The sequence below is a fragment of the Lolium rigidum genome, chromosome 3, assembly GCF_022539505.1.
Source record: "Lolium rigidum isolate FL_2022 chromosome 3, APGP_CSIRO_Lrig_0.1, whole genome shotgun sequence".
In the NCBI taxonomy this organism is placed as follows: Eukaryota; Viridiplantae; Streptophyta; class Magnoliopsida; order Poales; family Poaceae; genus Lolium; species Lolium rigidum.
The window spans coordinates 311,419,949-311,440,445 of record NC_061510.1 but is presented as its reverse complement, the minus strand read 5'-3'; positions in this window follow the sequence as shown (position 1 = coordinate 311,440,445).

The following is a 20,497-nucleotide window of genomic DNA, read 5'->3' as shown; positions in this document are numbered from 1 at the left end:
ATGATCACCTAGATGGACAGTTCCATCTCCATAATAGCAGTTATTCATAACACATTCAACAATTTTCATAGGTATTTTAAAAAGATCCAACTGAGCACGCGGTGGTTCATCTACTACCATAATAGTGGTAGTACTAATTCCAAACAGAGAGTCAAAAGGAGATGCCTCCATAATGAAATAAATCAGTAGTAGATAGAAATAAAAAAAACAACACTTACAGTAAAAGTTACCTTTACCAATTTCATTCTTCAATAGCGCTTCACTCCCGGGCAACGGCGCCAGAAAATAGTCTTGATGACCCACAAGAATAAGGGGTTTATCGTAGTACTTTCGATAAATAAGAGTGTCGAACCCAACGAGGAGCAGAAGGTGTTGACGAGCAGTTTTGGTCGAGAATTCATTGTAAACACTAGCGAACAGGTTTGCAGGGGTATTTGATAGTGCGGATAAATAAAGTATGAGTAAATAGAATGCAGTAGTAATAATTGCAGCGAGTGGCTCAATCCTTTTTAGAGCAAAGGACAAGCCGGTTGTTTTACTTATGATAAACAAATGTTCCTGAGCCACACGGGAATCACGTCAAGTGCTTTCGCTTCACATAGTTGAATAATATTCAGTGGTTTGGTAAGTGTTTTGTGGGTGAACCTATTCTAATGCACTACCCCGTACTTAGACTAATGCATACTTGTGATTGTACCTCTTGAAAGCAACTACAAAAAAGTAATTAAGATCAATCTAACCACAAACTTAAACTTTGAGATCCTACACTCCCTTGTGCACCAGTTTCCTAACGGGGTTTGGGTTTCTGCCCCGCAACCCTACAATTAGTAGCCAAATACAGAATGCATTCACCTAGGCCCATAAAGATGAAGTATCATGTAGTCGACGTTCACATGATACCACTAAAAGAATAGCACCACAACTTAAATATCAAATCATTGCATATTACTCAACACAGTTCCACTACTAACAGCATGACTTCTCCCGTGTCCTCGAGAACTAAACGAACTACTCACGAGCCATCATATGGATCATGATCAGAGGTGATATGATAGTGAATAACAATCTAGACATAAACTTAATTCAATGATTTTACTCAATAGCATCAACTACAACAAGTAATCAACACCGGGAATGTTTCCCCTATGAATGCGACAACTATTGAACCCAAGATGTCACAGCGGGACGGCGTGGAGGCGGCAGTGATGATGGTGCTGGTGGTGGAGATGATGGTGATGATGATCCCGATGAAGTCCAACGTGATGGCGGTGACGATGGCGACGATCTCCCCTCTCTGGGAAGGAAATTTCCCGGCAGATTTCAGCCTGCCGTGAGCTTTTCTCCCTCTCTGGTTCTCCGTCCCGTAGCGGCGGCGGAATATTTCTCTCGTCGTACCCCCGATCTTAGGTTTCCCGAGGGGTTAAAATACGCGAGGGGGCATCGTCAGAAGTGGGCCAGGGCGCCCAGACCATGCCTAGGCGCGGCCTGGGGTGGGCCCGCGCCTAGGGGTGGTTTGGAGCCCCCTGGCCCATCTCGGCCTCCCCTTCTGGCTTCCTCCGTCATTTGGGAAAATATGATTTTCTGTATCTTTGATGGGAATTGTTGGTCTTCAAAAATATGGTGCCTTGACGGCCCTTTTTCAGCAGATTCCAAGCTCCGGTGGTTAATTCTCCAATAATCATCAAACATGCAAAAATAGATGGAATGACATAAGTATTACCTCTAATTATGAAATATATCAATGAATAACAATAAATTATGATATAGAATAGTAATGCAAATTGGACGTATCACACTGCTGCAACCTCCGGCCACAGGTGCTACATGCCGCCGGCGGCGCTGCTTCCAGGGCTGACCGTCGTTGCTACAAGGGCTAAGTGGCGCTGCTGCAACCTCCGGCCATGGGTGCTACATGCCAGCGGCGGCGCTGCTGCTAGGCCTGACAGCCGTTGCTAGGAAGTGCCGAGGGGTGCTGCTGCAACCGCCGGCCACCGGTGCTACATGACATGACGTCACCGGCGCTGATGCTAGCGGTGCTCCAAAGCCAAGTCGACGGATATGGGTGCCGGCCGGAGTGCGTGGAAGCTGGACATGGGGGTGGGTCGGAGTGTGGTGGCGGCCGGAGATGGGGGCGGGTCGGAGTGCCGGCTGGGCCAGAGATGGGGGCGGGACGGAGCGACGACTTCGCCGGAGCTAGGGGAGAGGCCAACTGCTGGAGATAAGGGCGGGGCGAAGCACGCAGATGTTCAGAGATGGTGGTGGAGCAGAGGAGCCCGACGTCTGGAGATGGAGGCGAGGTAGGAGACGGTGTGAGTTTGATGAGTTGGATCGTGTGGTCTTCCTATCGCCATCCTACGGCTGTGCACCCGGGGGATCGGGGGATTTGATCCCCGGGGACGCTCAGCTCTGTCCTTTTGGTTATTTGCTTTGTTGTATCAAGCACCCTTTTCGCTATGAGCTAAATAGGGTATATTTGATTTCTTTGATGGAGCTACTCACAAGGGGAGGAATTGTCAAGCGAAAACTTATTACCAAAACCACAAAATCTGCATTATCTCTGTAGTATTTAGAGAATCAATTAAAAATACTAGCAGAATATCCTATGGCTATCTCCTCGTGTTAGAAATACACTAGTAAATAAGCCCGTGCGTTGCCACGGTTGATTAAAATCCTGACCTTCGATCCAAAATCTTATTTTGTCCAGAATATTAGGGCATCTCCAACGGATGCGGAGCAACCGTTTGCGACCGAACGATTGAAATATGCGCCTGCATTTCTACCAGCGGCACGATGCATAGTGATCAGGATGTCCGCGCAGACGCAAACACGACTCAAATATGTGTCTTGGATGCGTCGGTGCGGACGATGTGCGGTTCCGCATTGTGACCATGTCCTGCCACCACGGGCCCGCCTAGCAGCGAGTGCGAGGCATGTTTCGGCTCATCTCTTCGGCGGCCCTCGCTTTCGCGTCTGCGACGCAGATGTCAGCGTGCTGCCATCAATGGCATTGTGCCCCGCACGCGCCCAACCTTTAACAGGCGACCGACATCGTCCCAGCCATCGCCCGACACCTCCATAACACCGCCGCAGCCTGCCTCCACTCCCACAGCCACGACCACGCGTCATCGCGTCACCATCGGGAAGAAGAAGAAAGAATTTGAGGCATCTAGCAGCGGTGTGAAGGAGGCCTGGTCAAACGGGGTGCCGCTCGCCGTCGACATGGCGTGCCTCATGCACGACAACTGGGTGTCGTGTGGCAACTGGCGAGACGTGTACCTTCCTAGCGCAGGCAGCGATACCTACCGCCAGACCTCCGCGCGCTGACCCAACCTACGAAGTCGACTCTGATCGATGGCACACCTAGCGCGGGATCGAGACAAACAACAGGAGGAAGGCGGGATTTCTCAGCGACTGGGACTACCCGTACGGTCCTCCTCCGTCGCACCCACACCCTGTTGCGCCTCGTAATCACGCCAGCCGTCGCTGACGACGCCCCACTGGCCTAGTACAATGAGGAGGCCAAGGATGACAGCGACGACATCGTCGCCACCATATTCTACGGCTGGCGAACGGCCAGGAAGGAGGGCCGGGAGTTCTGGTTGTCGAACACCATGACCGAGGACGATATCGCGAGGCTCTCAGTCCTGGTGTCGGAGGGCCGCAGGCGCCTCCGCCGTTGCACCGGTACACTGAGATCATGCCGGCAGGCATCACGGAAGAAGCCCTCGAACGGGTGTTGCGGAACTCGGCCCCGCACTCGCCGCCGCTTCACCCTCGTCGTTCAGTACATGGGCTGCACCGGCCGCTCCACCCCCACCTCCACCACCGGCAGCAACAACATATGTTCCAACGGCCGCCAACTGGCCGTGGGAGATCCTAGAGCTCGTCGCCCTCGACGACGACAAGCAGGCCTTAGAAACAACTTTCCGATACGACACTGCAAGGCACCGGACGGGAGACGACATAATTGCAAAATATTTCCTATGGAGTTTTAATTCATTTTTGAATGTTTCCGTAGGCAAAGATTTTCGAAGTACTATTTATCTTTAATTGTCCATAAAATGGATGTCATTTAGATATCACCATGCATTTATCTTTTGTGACAAAAGAGTAGCCTACTATTATTTAAGAAGGATGCAGGCACGTGCTTCTTTTATTTATGCACCATCCTAGCAAGTAAGGAGCTCATAATCCCGTTTAAACACTATCCTAGCAACTAAGGAGCTCATAATCCCGTTTTAAAAAAAAGGCTTTTTAGTTTGTGAGGGAGAGCGCCCAGCAACCGGCCAGACCCAAAACGGACCAGCCCAAACCTATCTTCCCTTGGTCGTTTTCCTCCACACACTTCGCCAGCGCCGCCGCCCATTCTCCTCTCCACGCTTTCTCTCGGCGACCTCGTCCGGAGCAGACGGACTTCCTTAATTCATGCAGGCAGCGGATCGGCGGATCTCAGATCCATCAATGGTGTTATTTCTTCATGATTCCCTTGCTGATATTCCAGGCAATTTCGAAGGTATATAAAATGGTGAAATTGATTGTAAGGAAGCGATGTGGGACTATTGAACCTAGAAAATCAAAGCTACGTTTTCTTTGGATGGATTCGCCGGTTGCGTGTTTTCGTGAATATCTGTTAGGCCTAAGAAAGAGGAAGCCCAAGTTCATGGGCCTGTGTATGAAGGAGGTTCGTCCGATGTGAAGGCCGTTCGCGGAATCGTTTTTCCTCTCAGGATGAACCATTTTTGAGACTAAGCGGTGGCACTGCTTGTAAATATTTCTAAAAAGTATGGATAGATCTAAAACGGACGAAAATAGAGGGGAGAAACCTTTCTTCCTTTATTAGTAGGTAAAGATAAAGATTGTTGGGTTAGTTCTCGGTCACAAAGTCGATGGTATCTAATCAGCATCTTGTACAGGACCCTACGGACTCAAAACGAGCAGACGCAATGGCTCAAAGCATCATATGCCTTCAAGTTTGATGTCTTGTTCAATTTCATCAGTCATCATTGCTCTCCATAAACACAGTCCTTTTGCCTGCAAGATAAGTGATGTGCACAGTTGGGGCCTCTGGAATTACCTACAGATAAAGGGATCACACAGAATTAGTAAGAGGTATTCATTGTTACCTCTGGATGCGGTATGCCAGTTGGGGCCTTTCCGAAGCACGGGTACTTCACATGAACTTTGCGAGAGCTTCAAAGGGATCGGCGTGTTTCTAGTAGTAGCATGGAGGAGTTCTTGAGTTCCAGACGAGGCATCGGCAGCATGCTGACCTGCTAAGCCTGCATCTCTCTCGCTGATGGTTTTGCTCCCCTCTTCTCTGTACCATGGAAATTCAGGCCATTCTGTGACACACAGCTTGTGTCCTCTAAGTATAGACCCGTGAAGCTTGAGTGCAGAGCGGAAGGCTATCAGCGATGCAAATCTTACATAAGCTTTCCTGCGCAATTTTGTTTTTTGAAAGAACAATGACTACTAAGCCAGAGGATAACCAACCGGATCCAAGCAATTATTAGTTAACATGTAAGCACAGCCTTGACATACCCTGTGCTTGTGTTGTCTGAATTCACGGGAGTGTTAAGTGTTTTTAGCCGTCCATGGCATTCAAAATGCTCTTTTAATATGGATCGAATCTGCAAGGACAATCACTCAAATGGCAATATGGATGGACGAGAGGGCAATAGTAAGACACACAAGACTTACCGTTTCAACATCGAGGGATGAATCAAAGGCCTTGATGCAAATAGTCATCCTTAGATGAACAGGCAGATTCTTCCCGGGAGAAGGCAAATCTCTATCCAATTGGTGAAATTAGCCAATGAAAATATAAAAATTTAAAAATGACACACTAATTGATGAATATCCTGGTGAGCAAAACAATTGACTGACAGAAACCTGCCAAGAGCTTGGATGTCCAAGCTAAGCCATTGAAGTTTTAGGGGCCGCCCCATCAGATCAAATCCAGTAAGACGGTAAATTGCCTACAAAGTCAATGTAAATAGCAATGCTGTAACCAAATGTCAAAACAAGTATCAGGAACCAGCTACAAGTTACTCGATGCACAGTCGTAATAATCGTGTGAATAAGATCGTGTATGAGTGTGTCTGTAATTAACTAGGGCTTCATGGTCCCAGCAGACATACTCCATGATTTCAAAATGCACAAAGTCATGGAAATTTTGAGTATAACTCTTACAGATTCGTGTTTAGGGTCGAAAGGCTACTCAAAATATTATTGATGCCTATGCTAGCTGCACCGCGATAGAAGTTCACTACCACAAGCCGCAGCGCATTCCTCAGGAAAGAAAGAGACTACTCAAACAAAATGCATGCCTCTGAGTAAAAGGCAATCAGACTAAAAAATGGGAGTATTAGGATCGCATACCCTGAAATAATTTAGGTGATCTAAATATATCCTACTATATTTAATTTGGTAGAATTTTTAAGATGTTTATTTCCTTTGAATGGCCATAGGTGCAATTCATTAGAGTGGTTATAATCGACCATATAGCCCAAAACTGAATTTTTCCAAAAAAAATTACCCAATTAGTACGTGAATTCATGTATTTATTGATCAATTCAGACATATGTGCAAATATGCATGTATAAACCTATGTACAGTATCAACATGAAAATAAGTAATACCAGAGAAACAAGTTTGTTACGTTCAGAGCTTCTTCTTCTGTAGAATACTCTACAACTGCAAGATGTCTCGTACTGTAGAAATCAAAACTAATAACCTCGCCAGCCTCCGTGAAAACTTTCTTCCTACAGACAAAGATTCAAAAGTTAGAATTTGGAAAGCCACGAGTTTCCGTGAAAAGTACTAGGTATCATTCTGAAAACATACACTTGATCGTGCTCAACATCGTGGGCCATGTCAAAACTTGCGACTCTGGTTCTTTTTGGTAATTTCTCTTGGACTTGTATTTCTGGAGAAACTTTGCGCTGCACAGAATATCATGAGGATTACATGATAGTATATGTCATGAGGATTACATGATAGTATATTTCTCTTGGATTTGTTTTTCTGAAGATTTAGGCTGCACAGAATATCATGAGAATTACATGCATGATAGTAGACTCGCACGTGTATATATAAAGCGAATAAAAAAACAATCATGGGGATTTCTTCGGGGAAAAAACGTGGTCGGCAGGGAAGAATAACAACAAATTTAATTGTGAGATACAATCAATTGACATGTTTCACCATACACCATATGTTGTGGGCTAGCTAGAGTACTAAGTAAGTTTGGAATACAAAATTTACATGATACTGATTAATTGGTTTCCTTCACTTGCCCCAATGCATTGCTGTATACTACCACTGATGCCAAAGGTTTCAGATAGTTGAGCGGCGACTCGCAGTTAGAGCCCCGCTGAGCACATACAGTTTTAATTCTTCTCAAGAAACTCTGGTCAAAAAAATCCAATCATAGAGTAAGTTTGTATACTTCTGCTGTTACCTTTTTTCGCTGAGATTCGACAAATGTACGACCATTCATGGTAGAGACGAGACGAGGGTTAAGAAAGGTTCTCTGGCGATAGTTCGCCATGTGGATGAACCCCTTATGGTTCTTCCACCATGGCATCTCCAAGTCCTTCCTCGTCAGTCCTTGTCGCGCTCGATGGGACATTGCCAACGATCCGCCGGGGGCCATAAAGAATGAATCCAGTCCGCGCCTCTCAAATCCCGGCTTTTCTCGATCCCCTCTTGCCTGGATATGCATGAAACCCTAGACTCAGTTCGGTTATTTGGGGTAGATTGCGATCTACTGATCTGTTGAACATGGACACATCAACCTTGGATGTCAGAGTTGAACCTCCGATCGTATCATGTCAAACCTCTTCTGGGCTGGGTCAGAGATACGCGGACCAAAAGGTAAGCTCCTGCCGAACCTGAGATCGAGAAAATTCCGCGTACAGATCCAGTGCGGGCCCAAGCTTCTGAGTAGGATTTTTTTTTTTTGAAAGAAAGTTTTCTTGTCTTGGAATGGAAGGCAGCTTATTAGTTTAGAAGCATTGTACTACTCTATACTATTTAAATTAATTGACTTTACTTTATCTAGATAGGCATGCGTATAGTCTAAAAACTTAACTAGATACATATGAATCGAGGCAAAATGGGGTCAATTAGTACGAATCGGAGGGATTATTTTAATCGTGAGAAGGAAGTGAATCTTCTCTGTCCCGGTGGCAATATATGGGTCGCCATCAACTGCTTGCCGCTCCACCGGCAGGAGGGGTGGCAATCCTGGACCTGTGCCCACGAAAATAAGATATTTTTATATTATGTGTAAAAAAAGATAAATTTCGGTGCTAACAACCAACATCGTCTGAGTACCAACACCAATAGTTCAGGAAGCAATAACCGAACCACCCTTGAGCATCGCTGGGGAGATGATTGTGCGAACCACCATTTTCGAAGACTTAACACCTGGGACACAAATTGCGAGAACCATCATCCTCTTGACAACCCTGATAGAAATTCCAAAACCGATAAGCTGAAGCAAGATCTGAAAGACCGTACCTATAAATTTTAATCTATCAACACCATCAATGCCGTCAGGAAGAAGATCTCATCGTCGGGGGAGCGAATATAACTATTGTAGACGATGCCAATGTCCATCATCGCGAGGGCGAAAAAAGACGGGTAACAAAACCTAACCTAGTATATCAAAATCTCAACTCATAGATCGGGTTCTCCACTCCTCCTGATGTCGGCGAGGCCGGCTAGAGGAGAGCGAACTGTGTTGGGGGATGGCCTCCGGTAGACCAAGACCATGGCAAATGTGCCATGATAAAACTTTGGTGTACCAGATTAAAGATTAATCCTGATGCTCAAAGTTGAGTGAGAATTGTGCTAAGTTAGTGTGAACCGGTATCCCAGCAGGAGTATGCCGGAATAGGTAAATGTAAGAGATTAAGATACAAAGGCAAAGATGTCAGAGCATACCGGAGAACCGGCATAGGCACAACTGTAGCATGTCGGCATTCCAGTCAAAGATTCTATCAAGGACTAGAGGACAAGATGAGCGAAGCACTTCAGCTTTAATCGAAGCCCTGGCGCCAAAGCAGAAGGTGACGTAAAAGATACCGGACAAGGTCATCAGTCCCTGATTAAAGACAGAACCGGCGTCAGCAGGGCCAAAGAAGCTTTATAAAGTAGCTTAGCTCATCAAAAATTCCATTTCGGTTTCTTCCCTTGTAAGCCACCTCTCTCCCTATTAAGGAGAGGGGGCACACCCCTACGCGGGACGGATGATGGTTCATAGATAGAGAGATCCATTCTGTAGCGTGTAGAACAGGTCATGTACCGTATGTTCTTCAACCTCTGGCTTTCAGCCAAGTTAAGCAATACATACCGGATTCCTGTCTCTCTTTCCCTTTAACCTTACCCTCACCCAGATCCTCTAGCGTACATTCGGCCCCAACTTAAGCCATCCTATGGCATTTGTTGTTCCACCACGACGACAGTTGGCGCCCACCGTGGCGCCAGCAGCTACGCTTGCTGGAGTTCATATTCGGGCGGGCCTCCTCACCGTTTTCGGCGAGCGCGTGGTTTCTGGTCTCGTCCAGCGCCTCGGCTCGCTGGAATTCGTCAACGACAACGCGGGATGCTTCGCCAACGGCGGACGCTTCCCCAAGAATGGCCGCATCTTCAAGTTCGGCTCGCACCGCATCTACTTCGGCACCGTGCCGGAGCGCCAGTACCTATCGCCGGTGCTGATGGCGCCAGTACCTATCGCCGGTGCTGATGGCGCCAGATCCGCCAAGGCCTGCAGCTGCCCGCGGGTCGCGCCCCAACCGCGCCACCGGCAACGTCGAGGTGATGATGGCTGGCGCAGGAGGCGCTGGCAATGGAGCTGCTGAGGAGGGCGCTGCGCAAACCAAATCCGGGCGCACGATGAAGCCACCGACCGAGCGCGACGAGAACATCGCCGGCACCTCCAACGCGCCACCGGCAGCAACACCGCTCCAAGCTTCTATGAGCGTGTTGGCCACGTCCATTGTGCACAACGCCGATGCCGCGACCACCCAGGTCGAGCTAGATGCGCACTGGCAGATGCTGCTTACCGGCGCAGCGGATATCGTCTGAGCCCAGCAGGAGCTCAACCTAACCCTCCGTGAGTATAATGCAGCGCATGGCTTTGCTTCAGTTAGCGCAAATCCCGCTAGGGTAGCAGGCAACCGGCTTAAGGCTCGTAACTTAGACCAGGATCTGCGCCGGGAAGTTCTTTCCGGTAAGAGTGTGTTGGTATCTTTGCGACCGGTAGAAAAACCTAAGTACAACAGTCCGGATAAAACTACAAAAGCTGCTAGGACCATAGTAGAAGCATGTGAATCATTATCAGGCGATGCCTTAGCAAAACAGCAAGCTCGAGTAAGAGAGTTACTTGATATGATTGAGGCACAAAATGCTGAGCTGGTTCGGAACAACAAAGCAGCTACAGCATCTCAATCGATTCATTCGGCAAAGAATGCCGGAAGCAAGTTGATACGTCTCCGACGTATCGATAATTTCTTATGTTCTATGCCATATTATTGATGACACCTACATGTTTTATGCACACTTTATGTCATATTCGTGCATTTTCTGGAACTAACCTATTAACAAGATGCCGAAGTGCCGATTCGTTGTTCTCGCTGTTTTTGGTTTCAGAAATCCTAGTAACGAAATATTCTCGGAATTGGACGAAACGAAGACCCAGGGCCTATTTCGCCACGAACCTTCCAGAAGACCGAAGAGCATACGAAGTGGGGCCACGAGGTGGCCAAACCACATGGCGGCGCGGCCAAGGGGGGGCCCGCGCCGCCCTGTGGTGTGGGCCCCTCGTCAGCCCCCGACTCTGCCCTTCCGCCTACTTAAAGCCTCCGTCGCGAAACCCCTGATGCGAAAAACCACGATACGGAAAACCTTACTGAGACGCCGCCGCCGCCGATCCCATCTCGGGGGATTCGGAGATCTCCTCCGGCACCCTGCCGGAGAGGGGATTCATCTCCCGGAGGACTCTACACCGCCATGGTCGCCTCCGGAGTGATGAGTGAGTAGTTCACCCCTGGACTATGGGTCCATAGCAAGTAGCTAGATGGTTGTCTTCTCCTCATTGTGCTTCATTGTTGGATCTTGTGAGCTGCCTAACATGATCAAGATCATCTATCCGTAATACTCTATGTTGTGTTTGTCGGGATCCGATGGATAGAGAATACCATGTTATGTTAATTATCAAGTTATTACATATGTGTTGTTTATGATCTTGCATGCTCTCCGTTACTAGTAGAGGCTCTGGCCAAGTTTTTGCTTTTAACTCCAAGAGGGAGTATTTATGCTCGATAGTGGGTTCATGCCTCGCATTGACACTGGAACAAGTGATGAAAGTTCTAAGGTTGTGTTGTGTTGTTGCCACTAGGGATAAAACATTGGCGCTATGTCCGAGGATGTAGTTGTTGATTACATTACGCACCATACTTAATGCAATTGTCTGTTGCTTTGCAACTTAATACTGGAAGGGGTTCGGACGATAACCTGAAGGTGGACTTTTTAGGCATAGATGCAGTTGGATGGCGGTCTATGTACTTTGTCGTAATGCCCTTAAATCTCACTATACTTATCATGCCATGTATGTGCATTGTTATGCCCTCTCTATTTGTCAATTGCCCGACTGTAATTTGTTCACCCAACATGCTTTTATCTTATGGGAGAGACACCTCTAGTGAACTGTGGACCCCGGTCCATTCTTTTATACTGAAATACAAATCTGCTGCAATACTTGTTTTACTCTTTTCTCTGCAAACAATCATCTTCCACACAATACGGTTAACCCTTTGTTACAGCAAGCCGGTGAGATTGACAACCTCACTGTTTCGTTGGGGCAAAGTACTTTGGTTGTGTTGTGCGGGTTCTACGTTGGCGCCGGAATCTCCGGTGTTGCGCCGCACTACATCCCGCCGCCATCAACCTTCAACGTGCTTCTTGACTCCTACTGGTTCGATTAAACCTTGGTTTCTAACCGAGGGAAACTTGCCGCTGTGCGCATCACACCTTCCTCTTGGGGTTCCCAACGGACGTGTCAATTACACGCATCAAGCAAATTTACGGCGCCGTTGCCGGGAGATCAAGACACGCTGCAAGGGGAGTCTCCACTTCTCAATCTCTTTACTTTATTTTTGTCTTGCTTTATTTTATTTACTACTTTGTTTGCTGCACTTATATCAAAACACAAAAAAATTAGTTGCTAGTTTTACTTTATTTACTGTCTTGTTTGCTATATCAAAAACACAAAAAAAATAGTTTACTTGCATTTAGTTTACTTTTGTTATCATGTCTAGCTCTGTACCGGCTACTTCTTCACCTGAGGAATTAGTTTTTACTTTTAAACAAGGGGATGAGGAAAGTTTTAAGGATGCTTGGTCTAGAATTTTTACTTCTTATCGTAAAACTGAACCTCAAATGACTCTAAGTTTGCTCCTTAGTAATTTTTATTTTGGTCTTATGATTCGCTATAGATATGCCTTGGATGCTCTAGTGGGAGGAGATTTCCTTCATTGTAATGGGGATCAAGCTTTTAATGCCATAAAGAAGTTGGTTGCATCACATGATTCATCTAATAATTTTGATTCAACCCTTATTAGCATTCATAATAGATTAAACACTCTTGAGACAAGTGCATCTCGCTTAAATGAAAATTATGGATACATTCGTAACCGTCTTGATCAAGTTTTAGTGAACTCTGAACCTTCATTGTGGAAACCCACTATTAAAATTGTCATAGGTGACCAAACTCTTCGTGCTAATTGTGATATTATGACTGAATTTTGCCTAATGCCTAAGGGTATTCATAAATCTTTGAAACTTTGGGAATTCACTGAAGGGGGAGAAGGAATAACTCTTATTGACAACTCTGTTATAATTCCTAAAAGGATAGCTGCGGGTGTGCATACAACCATTCTTGGGATAACAATATCCGTTGATTACCTTGTCATTGAATGCGCAGGAACAGGACAAATCACACTCGGAAGATCCCTGCTGAAATTATTGGGAGCAGTCATAGACGTGAGAGAAGGCACCATAAAATTCACCTCTACACCCGGGGTAGTAATATATTCCCTAAGCCAAAGAGTAAGGACAAGAAAGGTAAGGGTAAAGCCCAAGGTAATGTCAATGCTTCATCTCTCGATAACACTTGAGTTACACTTTCTGCGCCTAGCTGAAAGGCGTTAAAGAAAAGCGCTTATGGGAGACAACCCATGTTTTTACTACAGTATTTTTGTTTTATATTTGTATCTTGGAAGTTGTTTACTACTGTAGCAACCTCTCCTTATCTTAGTTTTGAGTTTTGTTGTGCCAAGTAAAGTCTTTGATAGAAAAGTAAGTACTAGATTTGGATTACTGCGCAGTTCCAGATTTCTTTGCTGTCACGAATCTGGGTCTACCTCCCTGTAGGTAGCTCAGAAAATTGAGCCAATTTACGTGGATGATCCTCAGATATGTACGCAACTTTCATTCAATTTGAGCATTTTCATTTGAGCAAGTCTGGTGGCCTAATAAAATCCATCTTTACGGACTGTTCTGTTTTGACAGATTCTGCCTTTTATTTTGCATTGCCTCTTTTGCTATGTTGGATGAATTTCTTTGATTCATTAATGTCCAGTAGCTTTATGCAATGTCCAGAAGTATGAAGAATGATTGTGTCACCTCTGAACATGTGAATTTTTATTATGCACTAACCCTCTAATGAGTTGTTTCGAGTTTGGTGTGGAGGAAGTTTTCAAGGATCAAGAGAGGAGTATGATGCAATATGATCAAGGAGAGTGAAAGCTCTAAGCTTGGGGATGCCCGGTGGTTCACCCCTGCATATTCTAAGAAGACTCAAGCGTCTAAGCTTGGGGATGCCCAAGGCATCCCCTTCTTCATCGACAACATTATCGGGTTCCTCCCCGAAACTATATTTTTATTCCGTCACATCTTATGCACTTTGCTTGGAGCGTCGGTTTGTTTTTGTTTTTTGTTTTGTTTGAATAAAATGGATCCTAGCATTCACTTTATGGGAGAGAGACACGCTCCGCTGTAGCATATGGACAAATATGTCCTTAGGCTCTACTCATAGTATTCATGGCGAAGTTTCTTCTTCGTTAAATTGTTATATGGTTGGAATTGGAAAATGCTACATGTAGTAACTCTAAAATGTCTTGGATAATTTGATACTTGGCAATTGTTGTGCTCATGTTTAAGCTCTTGCATCATATACTTTGCACCCATTAATGAAGAAATACTTAGAGCTTGCTAATTTGGTTTGCATATTTGGTTTCTCTAGAGTCTAGATAACATCTAGTATTGAGTTTTGAACAACAAGGAAGACGGTGTAGAATCTTATAATGTTTACAATATGTCTTTTATGTGAGTTTTGTTGTACCGTTCATCCTTGTGTTTGTTTCAAATAACCTTGCTAGCCTAAACCTTGTATCGAGAGGGAATACTTCTCATGCATCCCAAATACTTGAGCCAACCACTATGCCATTTGTGTCCACCATACCTACCTACTACATGGTATTTATCCGCCATTCCAAAGTAAATTGCTTGAGTGCTACCTTTAAAATTCCATCATTCACTTTTGCAATATATAGCTCATGTATCGATAATTTCTTATGTTCTATGCCATATTATTGATGACACCTACATGTTTTATGCACACTTTATGTCATATTCGTGCATTTTCTGGAACTAACCTATTAACAAGATGCCGAAGTGCCGATTCTGTCGTTCTGCTATTTTTGGTTTCGTAAATCCTAGTAACGAAATATTCTCGGAATTGGACGAAACGAAGACCCGGGGGCCTATTTCGCCACGAACCTTCCGGAAGACCGAAGAGCATACGAAGTGGGGCCACGAGGTGGCCAAACCACATGGCGGCGCGGCCAAGGGGGCCCGCGCCGCCCTGTGGTGTGGGCCCCTCGTCGGCCCCCGACTCGCCCTTCCGCCTACTTAAAGCCTCCGTCGCGAAACCCACGATGGGAAAAACCACGATACGGAAAACCTTATCGAGACGCCGCCGCCGCCGATCCCATCTCGGGGGATTCTGGAGATCTCCTCCGGCACCCCGCCGGAGAGGGATTCATCTCCCGGAGGACTCTACACCGCCATGGTCGCCTCCGGAGTGATGAGTGAGTAGTTCACCCCCGGACTATGGGTCCATAGCAGTAGCTAGATGGTTGTCTTCTCCTCATTGTGCTTCATTGTTGGATCTTGTGAGCTGCCTAACATGATCAAGATCATCTATCCGTAATACTCTATGTTGTGTTTGTCGGGATCCGATGGATAGAGAATACCATGTTATGTTAATTATCAAGTTATTACATATGTGTTGTTTATGATCTTGCATGCTCTCCGTTACTAGTAGAGGCTCTGGCCAAGTTTTTGCTTTTAACTCCAAGAGGGAGTATTTATGCTCGATAGTGGGTTCATGCTTGCATTGACACCTGGGACAGTGACAGAAAGTTCTAAGGTTGTGTTGTGCTATTGCCACTAGGGATAAAACATTGGCGCTATGTCCGAGGATGTAGTTGTTGATTACATTACGCACCATACTTAATGCAATTGTCTGTTGCTTTGCAACTTAATACTGGAAGAGGTTCGGACGATAACCTGAAGGTGGACTTTTAGGCATAGATGCAGTTGGATGGCGGTCTATGTACTTTGTCGTAATGCCCAATTAAATCTCACTATACTTATCATGCCATGTATGTGCATTGTTATGCCCTCTCTATTTGTCAATTGCCCGACCGTAATTTGTTCACCCAACATGCTTTTATCTTATGGGAGAGACACCTCTAGTGAACTGTGGACCCCGGTCCATTCTTTTATACTCGAAATACAAATCTGCTGCAATACTTGTTTTACTATTTTCTCTGCAAACAATCATCTTCCACACAATACGGTTAACCCTTTGTTACAGCAAGCCGGTGAGATTGACAACCTCACTCGTTTCGTTGGGGCAAAGTACTTTGGTTGTGTTGTGCGGGTTCCACGTTGGCGCCGGAATCTCCGGTGTTGCGCCGCACTACATCCCGCCGCCATCAACCTTCAACGTGCTTCTTGACTCCTACTGGTTCGATTAAACCTTGGTTTCTAACTGAGGGAAACTTGCCGCTGTGCGCATCACACCTTCCTCTTGGGGTTCCCAACGGACGTGTCAATTACACGCATCACAAGTCGCATGCGCAGGTCTCGTCCCCCCATCCCGACAGAAGAAGAGAAAAAGATGCGTATGCACAGCAAATGACTATGTATGATCCGGTTTTGGCCGGGAAAAACAAGCTGGGCAAAATGATGCTGACAGAAAAAAGCCAAGGGGCAGGCCGTGGCTATGCCGGTAAAGGTGAAACCGGGCAAAATTATCGAGCGGCTAGAGCAGCGTACGCCGATGAAGAACTGCCACCACCAAGGTACCAAAGAGGAAAGGCCACAATGCCGGAACGGTACGATGAAGCCGATTCCGGAATGTAAAGGGCCGGATGCTACAGGAATCCTTTGGAAGAACGTGTTGGAGAAAGATGTCTGCCAGACCGGGATGCGCGGCACAGGCTGGACAGAGTGTATTTATCCGAAATGATCGAAGTTGAGGGCCCACCGGGTCCGAAATGTTTTGGCCCCCGAATCATGAGGGAGGAGCCACTGGTGCGTAACTTTCAGTTCCCCCGAGATACAAGAACATACGATGGCACCACGAAGCCGGAAGATTGGCTTGCGGATTATGTTACAGCAGTATATGCCGCTGGAGGTGGAGGAACCACCCCTAGCGGAGGAAACCGGCGCTGTAATATACATATTGTCAGTACTGGTAGGACGACACGTATTTGGCTGAACAATTTTCCAAAGGAAAGCATAAATGGCTAGCTTAACTTTGAAGAAGCATTCGTGAGAAACTTCAGCAGCACATACCAGAGGCCAAACAGACCGCAGCAACTTGTCATGTGCCAGCAACGCGAGAATGAAACATACCGGGATTATCTGACCCGGTGGAACTCAACAAGAAACTCCTGTTAGGGCCTCATAGAAGCACAAGCGATTGCTTGGTTCTGCAATGGATGCCGGAGAGGCTCACCGCTGTGGCAAAAGCTGCAGAGAAACATGCCAACCACCTTGGCGGAAATGATCCGGGTGGCAGATAGCTACGCGTTGGGAGATCCAATGCAACCGGCAATCGCGGGTGATCCTTTGCCAAGAATCCAACCGCACCAAGATCAGTACCGGAACAATCACCATAACAAAAGAAGAGAACATTTCCTGGATAGAAGATACAGAGTGCAACATGTGGCCGCGGTACAAGTTAATTCTGGAGCCGGCGGAAGCCAAAGGCGGAAAACCGGAAATCAGCCATGGGCTGGCCAGAAAAAATAGTGGGTGGAGAAAAAACCTTGGCATGATCATTCAAAGTATACAATGGAATCCGCAATGGAGCAACCGTGCCGGTGGCACACTCCTAACCCCGCGAAGTCGGCAAATCATTTGACAAAAGATTTCTCTTGGACCAAGCACTTGATGGCAAGGGCCGCAGCGAAAGATGCTAGAGACCAAGGTTTTGATGCATTTCCACCACCGCCACCATTAACCGGGGAAAACTTCGTGCAGCAAAACAAGCCGCAGCAGCAACAAGGGGTTCACCAGGTGGTGCAGGATAACAATCGTCCCTTACCCCCCACGCCGCTAGGCCGGAATGTTTACCATGATCCGGATGTGTGTTGCGTTGTCTTCGTGACCGAGCCAAGAGACCGGCAAAGTGTGCATCGCCGTTCCATGGAAGTGAATGCGGTGATACCGGCAGTACCAAAGTACATGTTGTGGCCAGGACAAGAAATCACTTGGTCGTTTAAAGATCATCCAAAGGTGATGCCTAATCCGGGCAGATATGCTCTGGTGGTGGATCCGATCATGCACGGACCAACATCGCAAGTCCGGTTCAGAAAAGTGCTGGTGGACAATGGTAGCAGCACCAACATCATGTACCGGCACACCATGCATACCCTTGGCATAACTCCAAACATGCTGGAGCCAAGTCACACAACTTTCCATGGCATAGTTCCGGGATTATCCTGCTCCCCGATGGGCAAAGTCCGGGTCGATGTGATGTTTGGTGGCCGAGACAATTGCCGTGTTGAAAACATTCTGTTCGAAGTGGTTGATCTCGACAGCCCTTACCATGCTTTGCTGGGGAGACCGGCATTGGCTAAGTTCATGGCCTCAACTCATACGGCTTACCTCAAGATGAAGATACCAGCACCAAACGCCTTAACCGTGGTGGGAAATTACAAGATCTCACTGGAAAGCGCTTCTGCCGGATCAAATCTGGCCGAATCGCTGGTCCTAGCGGAAGAAAAAATAGGAGAATTCAAACCGCAGTTGCGTTGGCTCAATCCTCCCAGCCGAACTTAGCGGCAATGAGCGGCAACCTTGGCACACCGACTTTCAAGCCGCCAAAGGAGAAAAATGACATCGTACTGGATCCGGCTTACCCAGAGCGCACCGTTCGTATCGGTGCCGGACTGAGTGAAGCATAGGAAAGCGCGCTCGTCAACTTCCTCCGTGAGAATCGGAACATCATCGCCTGGTCTACTGATGACTTGGTGGGTGTACCGAGGGAGTTGGCCGAGCACTCTCTAAACGTCCGGAAGAACGCGAAGCCGGTAAAGCAACCTTTGCGCCGGTTTGCCGAAGATTGGAGGAAGATCGTCGGGGAGGAAGTAACAAAGTTGCTGGTTTCTGGTTTCATCGTGGAAGTTCTACATACCGAGTGGCTAGCAAACCCAGTGCTGGTCGAGAAGAAGAAGGAAGAAGATCCGAAGGCACCCAAGGCTTGGCGCATGTGCATTGACTATACGCACTTGAACAAGGCCTGTCCCAAGGATCCGTGTTACCCCGGATTGATCAAGTGATCGATTCCACCGCTGGATGTGAATTGTTGTGTTTTTCTGGATGCTTATTCTCGTTTCCATCAAATTCTCCTGAAAAAGGAAGATCAAATAAAGACTGCTTTCATTACCCCGCACGGGGCTTATTGCTATGTCACTATGCCCTTTGGTTTGAGAAATGTCGGCGCAACATACCAGCGTTGTATGCAGAAATGCCTTCACGATCAAATCGGTAAAAACGTGCAAGTCTATGTCGATGATGTCGTGATAAAAACTAAAGTAAAAGATACCTTGATCGATGATCTGAGACAAACATTCGATAACTTGCAAAGGTTCCGGATGACACTTAATCCGGCAAAATGCACCTTCGGCGTACCTGCCGGAAAACTGCTAGGCTTCCCGGTCTCAAGCCACGGTATAGAGGTGAATCTGGTAAAGATTCGGCCATTGAAAGAATGATGTTACCCCAATGCCTCAAAGATGTGCAAAAATTTACCGGATGCTTGGCATCTTTAAGCCGATTTATAAGCCGGTTGGGAGAAAAGGCTTTGCCGTTGTATGCTCTAATGAAAAAATCAGATACTTTCGTCTGGACCTTACAGGAAGACGCGGCGTTCAAAGAGTTGAAGATAATGTTAGCCACAACTCCGGTATTGGCTTCACCTTTGGAAAGGGAACCCATGTTGCTTTACATAGCAGCAACAAACCGGGTCGTGAGTGTTGTGGTTGTGGTAGAAAGAGAGGAGAAAGGAAAAAACCGTGCACAGACCGGTATACTACCTGAGCGAGGTGCTCTCCCTCTCAAAGCAAAACTATCCGCACTACAAAAAAATGACCTATGGCGTGTACATGACCGCAACTTAGCTCAAACATTACTTTGAAGAGCATCCGATGAAGGTGGTGTGCGAAGCGCCTATCTCGGAAATCATTGGCAACAAAGATTCCAGCGGCCGGATTGACAAATGGGCAATTCAGCTGTCACCATACGTTCCCGTATACGAAAGAAGAGATGCCATAAAATCACAAGCTTTGGCAGATTTTCTGGTTGATTGGACTGAAATACAGTACAAGCCACCTAAACCGGAAATTGACTTTGGGAGGATGCACTTTGATGGATCAAAGCTCAAAGAAGGTTTCGGTGCCGGAGTAGTTCTCACATCGTCAAAGGGAGATCACTTGAGATACATGCTGCAGATACACTTCAGAGCATCAAACAATGTCGCTGAATATGAGGCTTTAGTCCAATGACTCAAGGTCGCAAAAGAAGTCGGAGTGCGCCGGATCATTTGTTACGGTGATTCAGAACTTGTGGTGCAGCAATGTTCCGGAGATTGGGACGCAAAAGATGCCAACATGGCCGCATATCGATTTTATGTGCAGTAGATCGCCGGATTCTTTGAAGGATACGAGTTTCACCATGTGCCACGAGCAGAAAATGAAGCCGCGGACACACTCTCAAAGTTGGGCTCGTCCAGGAAAGAAAATTCCTTCCGGAATAGCTTTGGCTCACCTCCGGAAGCCATCAATCAAACCAAGTCCAGAATCCGAGTCAATTTTTGTACCGGAATTGCATGTGGTACCGATGGACATTGACA